General features: G+C 40.1%; 1 protein-coding gene across 1 annotated transcript in view; it reads right to left on the bottom strand.

Annotated features, from left to right (window-relative positions):
* Window positions 1-975: 975 nt before the first annotated feature.
* The window catches only part of LRRC30 (leucine rich repeat containing 30), a 55,090-nt gene continuing 50,065 nt past the window's right edge, over window positions 976-6,000 (bottom strand). Inside the window, exons 9-10 of the transcript XR_015704526.1 lie at window positions 5,521-5,613; window positions 976-3,238 (exon numbers count right to left, since the gene is read on the bottom strand). The gene's annotated coding sequence lies outside the window, so the exon portion shown is untranslated. The remainder of the gene's footprint in view (window positions 3,239-5,520; window positions 5,614-6,000) is intronic.

Here is a 6,000-nt window from a genome sequence, read left to right as displayed (position 1 = left end):
ACATCTGCAGAAACCCCAATTAGAGGAGTGCCAGGAGAGGCAGCAGTGTTCCAGGTAGCTGCACTGCCCAGTCTCTGCAAGAGAGAGATGCAATTCACTCTGCTGCTCCATGCAGTTTGGAGCTATGTGCTCCTAAATGTGGGTGAAGACTCCAAGATACTGAATAGAAGCGGCACAGAACTATCTACTTCAGGAAAAACGCATTCTGCTGAAAGAAAAACTTCTCTGAAGATTGGCACGCAGTTACCATTGAATGATTGCAGGGAGAAACTTAAAATCCTCTGAGTTTCACTTCCATACATCTTAAGGAAAGTTCTCTGAAGTAATGAGGCACAACAATTTCCTTGGACTTTCATATAGGTACTGATCTATTATTGCCTTAAGCAAAAAGATACAGCATAAATAACTGTATTACAATGCAATGCACACTCTAGAGCATTGTAATTGTAGACATAATTGTAACAGCAGGTCTATGTTGTCCAGCTAAATAGAGATCTGTAATTCAGACCATGCAGAATGGAGTGTGGTTTGTACCTCTCAGTAGCATAAATCGAAGGTGAGAATTTTACTCTTAGGGTGCTATATTGCAACTTTCTTCACCGTGCGGTATTGCCATCAACTGCAAGGATAAGCTCCTACATCAATTCAATGGTAATAGGATTCCCTGGGTATCGTCACCCAAGTGTCTTTGGCCAATTAAAGTTTTTAACTTAGTCCATCCAGCATAAATATTCTTTAATACCAATTAACACAATCTATTCATCATTACGATAGTTTTACAATTGTGCCAGCTTTTGCAGACCTTGGAATACATACAGTACAGAAAAAATTGCACAGCCTGAATGAAACATCATCTTCTTATTGAAATAACGTTCTGATATTTTTACATGTAATGTGATATCAGAGAATGAATGAATGCTCCAGGATAGATGTTCAATTAAATCTTTTGTTTTCATTCCTGAAAGACCGCCGCCATACATTTTAGATTGTTCTGCTGTACTATACTATTAGGAGCAAAATACATTATTAAGGTTATTTAAAGAAGGTATGTCTTCCCTTTAAGCAAGTGGTACTGGGAAGGTAGGGGGTTATTTTTTCAGCCCCAGTTATATTAATTCCCCCAAACAAGATTGTAATTACAGTGTAAAGGAGAAAAACAGATTTACAGTTTGACAACAGTGAAGGCAATAATCCTAACAAATAGAGGACAGAGCCTAATAAAAAATGGTTATGATTTTTGCCTTGTCCCTGACTATGTAATTTCCTGGTTCTATCTGTGGGAGGACACACACTGCCTGAGCTACTCCTGAGGCTCTCCAAAGTCATCTTTCACTCTTACATTTCAGCAGCAAGCACTTACAGCAAACTTTCATTCCGTCTAACAGCTGCGTATTACCTAAGAAACCTCAGCTGCAGGATTGTTCAGTATGATTCTTGGAACATAAAAATGATTGTTTTTCATTGAAATGTTCTGGTCCAATTTGACCCACTGAGACCAGCAAATAGCGAGTGTCTGAAATAAAGCATTTTCAGATGACAGGAGAAAAGGACTGGGAATTAGGAGACTGAGGGTATTAGTTCTTGCTCTGCTAGTGGCTGCCTACACGGCCTTGGCCAAACTGCTTTCTTTCTCACGTTTCCCTTCCCCTGTTCTCTCCACTTCAATTGCAAGCTTTCTGTGTTTGTTTGCACAGAGGGTAGCACAGTGCAAATTCATCTAGAAAGGGCACATTTACAAAATCAGGCAGGCTTTCTCTCTCTCATTAACTTCAGCAGTCTCGTGTTGTCATGGGGTTTGTTGGGGTTTTTTTAGGGATGAGGATTTGGCACATCAGCTGCTGAAATCGTATATTTTTGTTTTGGGAGAAAGTAATTTTCTGGGTTTTGAGCCCACTCCCTCCTTCGTGCTGAGGCGCGGGAGCAGCGAGATGCATGTGGACAGGGATGCTCGTAGCCCCTGTGCAGGCAGCTGGGAAGGGCTGCTGGCAGCAGCGGGTGCCTACTCCTCCCCGAGCTGCCTCCCTGGCCCGAAACCACTTCACCGTGACCGAGAGGAGAGTTCCTTCACCTGGCTTCAGGAAAAACATTGCTTCCTTGGCTCAGACATAATTCAATCATGAATTTGGTAGAAGATTTACAAGGAAGGTAGAAAACAGCAAAGATGTGAAGGCCCCTTCATGCCTAGATTATGCTGGGATTTGTATCCAGATAGGTTTTTAGCCTGTTGCAGTCACTACCACATTTTGAGGACCCAGGTAATTTTCCTCCATCACCAGAGTGATTGAGATGGGGTGAATTTTTACGCCTTTCCCAGGAACCTGGCTGGGTCACTAGAAAGGGTAAGTTCAGACTGGCCCATTTCAGCAGGTGACAGAAAGCCACTTCAGACACTTATCTGATGAGGAATCTGATACCTTGCTTGATAAAGACAAATCAGATGAGAGCACAGTGGAAAGCAGAGCTCCTACTATGTCACTGGAAGGAAACAATCTCCTTTTCCTAGGTCTTGAGTCCTTGAATGATCGGAGAGCCCCAGCATTAGGCTGGGGAGTAGCTGCGGAAAGGAGCAAGGGAGGAGATCTCCATAGTGCAGGGAGATGGTGGGGAGTTGGGTGGCAGGGAAGGAGAAAACAGCCTTCCAGCAGGTGGAAACAATTAGGGAAGAAACTGTGACCTATCCTGCACAAGTTATTAACAGTTGTTCCCAGATGATTTTTATTAATAAAATTGTGGCCTAATTATGCCAACTCACTTGATTTTTGTTTTATTTTCTATGCTTCTGGGAACAGAAACAAAATATATGCAGGAGAAATGAGAAGATGGTCCTGGAGACAAAAATCCCTGATATTTTTAAAGACATATTAACCAATATAGTAGCGACTTTGCTCATGGGAAAGCAGACAAAATAATGAAAACAAGGAGACGGAGACCAGAAAAAGAGAAGAAATGGAGCAAAAGGAAGAACAGAGCAATGTGGAAGAAATGAAGGACACGGTGCAGCTTCTTAACTTGTAAGGGAAAAACACTATTGTCAAATACCGTGCATAACATGTACAAACAATGAATACTTGCTAAATCTTGTACAGAAGCGTGAAGGGTATAGAAATGTCTGCCAATATATGCTTTCCTAAAAAGATCCATCCAGCCAGTGCAAAATTATGCAGGCAGCCTCACAAAAGTGTGCTCTGTGGAGGCCGGTTTTCTCCCGTCCTCTCCTCTGGTGTTACCAGAAGAAGACCTGGAAAAAAAAGCAGTTTTGTTCTCAGCAATGCAGTATGCAGGCCTTAATTTATAAAGACTCGTTCCGAATAGTCATACTGTAACCTCAATGGACTGACCAAAGTTGAGAAAGTTCAAAAACATTGCAGGCTGAAGCAGTCCTCTTGTTTTTTCATTTTATTTATTTTTAGTTTGCAGCTTGCTTTTAAAAAGCCTTGTGTTACTATGGTTATAACCGTGATTGTCAAAGGACACGGGCAAGCTAAAATTTGCAGGTCATTACTGGAAAAAACTAATACAGTGGGAAAAGGAGATAATCTTCCTGGTGTATAAGGCCTTCCTGTCTACTTCTTCCAACTATACTGGTTGGTCTAATAAAAGCTGCTACTCCCACCTACAAACCTTATCTTGCCTGCGAAAAGATTGTAATTAATTTACCTCTCTAAAGGCCTCATAATATGATTTTTTTTTAATGCTGGAACAATCCTGAACAATGTGCCTGTGTATTTGATAGTCTAGATTTGAAGCAGTAAAGGCAATTTGTGACATACCTCACTCAGATTTTTTTTTTTTTGGTCCCAAATGCATAGCTTAACTCACATAATCAGAAAGTGGATTTACAGGAGCCATTGCAGCTTTAATAGTTGAAGAAGCATTAGCAATTTAGGAAAAGGTAGTAGATAAAAAGACTGGAAATTTTAGAAAATGCTAATCCTTTTCCTTACTGAAACACACTTGCCTTGCCTGAGGCATCATTCCTAGGGAAAAAAAAAGAAAAAAACAAGCTGCATTAAGATTTAACTGCAGGGTTGGATTTAATTTTGTTTTATCACATTTGTACATAGCAAATATATATGAATAACTAGTCCTTCCTGCAAAAGGTATCATCAGAGCCTTGTCTGACACGTTTGTAATTGCTTATGCAAAGACTGGGGAATGTGACGGGGAATGCAATGTCCCAGCAGTGGTAAACTGTGTAAATACCCAGTATAAAATAAACTATTGCTAGTTAAAGTATTTGAACAGACCAGCTTAAAGCACATTCATTGCTGCTTGTGCAAGAACAGCTCCTCTGTTCAAACACTGGCAGAAGGTGAACACAAAAGAGGCATTTTGCTCGGCTGTAGTACATAGTTACAAATTATTTACATTTGAGGTCAAATCACATCTTGTTTTGGTTTTATGAGAGTATTAAGCATGTTTTTGATACTGGATGAGTAGTGAAAACCAACAATATTACGGTCATAACAATACATCCTGGGTACCTATCATTGCAGTAGTCAAGCACCTTGGCAGATATGGATAACGGAGACAGAGACATTACAGATTCAGCTGTCATTTTGTTGTATCAGCTTACCTTCTAAACCTGTCTGGAAGAGAAAGAGAATATACTGCTGTTTGACATGCATGCAGGAAAATTTGCTCTGCTGCTTATGTGCATGTAAAATTGAAGGATTTCTTTGGGGTTTATTATTAGCATAATCAGAAACATTGCCCTCCGTCATTTTGTTATAGTAATCCTTGTAGTTGTTAGAGGGACAAAACAGACAACAGGATAAATCCTTTGCTCCCTTGCATTAGGGCAAAGCCAAAATGATCATGTTCATAATGGATTTACTCTGGAGTTTACACTGGGGTAAATGAAATCAAAAAACATTGCAAACTTATATGTATTATGGGCAGTAATGGGTACCAAGTGTAGAAAATGCAGTGTTACCACTTGAACTCAGTTTTACCTTTCACAGCATTATTGGGCTGCTTTTTTGCTCATGTCAGCTGCTCAGAAGGTTAACATCTAGTAGAAAAGCAAATGGAATTTTATCTAACCAATATCTTTTAAGTCCTTGGATTGCCAGATTTCATGCTTCATCCAATGTGATTTCTTATGAGATCCAAAATCTACCACCTTTTAAATTGACAAAATTATAGCTGAGGCAAAAGTTAAATAGAACTCCTAGGACTGGATTAGCATTTTTTATGGCAAAGAGGTAAAATTATCTCAAGAAATTTTGCCAAGGACTCCGCTACGTGTGCTTAGGGAGCAGGCAGCCTGAGAAGCAGTCGGTACCTCCAGAGAAGTGGTTTGTCGTTGGCTGGTTGGTTCTAAATGTACCAGCTTGTTTAAATAGCAAATGATTTTAAATATGAAAGGAGGCTTCTTCCAAGAATTGTTATATTGAGCATCACAAAATTGCTGTTTTTCTTTTTTTCCCAGAGAGCTAACCTCCATCTGTTTCTGAAAGAGCGTAGCATTCATAAAGTAACAAATTATATTTCAGAGCATAGCTCTTTATCACTCACCAGTTAATGGGGCTAAGAAAAGATTTCAGAAGATTCTTCCGACTGCAGTGCAGGCTGGAGGAAACAAAAGGAGCCGCCTGGAGATGTGAAGGCCTGTGAAGGCATAGCTGTTTGGTTACAACTTAACCTCTTGCAATCAGAAAGCAACAAAAGGACACATGGCATTTAGGTCACTACAGAAAATGCTGCCATTAAGCTGGTCATATTTCAACGGAGTTCTGAAGTTTGAAATGCTATTAGGCAAGCAACAAACTGGAAAGAGTATAGAGAGAGAAAGCACCGAAAAATGCAAAAGACCAATAGCAAAGGACAACATATTTTAGAGAATACACAATTTTCAACTCCCCCCTCTTGAAGTTTGAGAGTACAAGGAAGCAGCGATCGTTTGGTACATCATCGATCAAGATATTTCAGGGACTCGGGATTCTTCTCTGCATGTGTCTGAAAGCATTGGAGAATTTAACTTTGTATTAACCACCC

Source organism: Nipponia nippon, unplaced genomic scaffold (assembly GCF_047370975.1).
Source record: "Nipponia nippon isolate SJK-2023a ecotype South Korea unplaced genomic scaffold, ASM4737097v1 scaffold_1, whole genome shotgun sequence".
NCBI lineage: Eukaryota > Metazoa > Chordata > Aves > Pelecaniformes > Threskiornithidae > Nipponia > Nipponia nippon.
The sequence above is the reverse complement of the archived record's forward strand: the minus strand, read 5'-3'. Positions and strand labels throughout refer to the sequence as shown.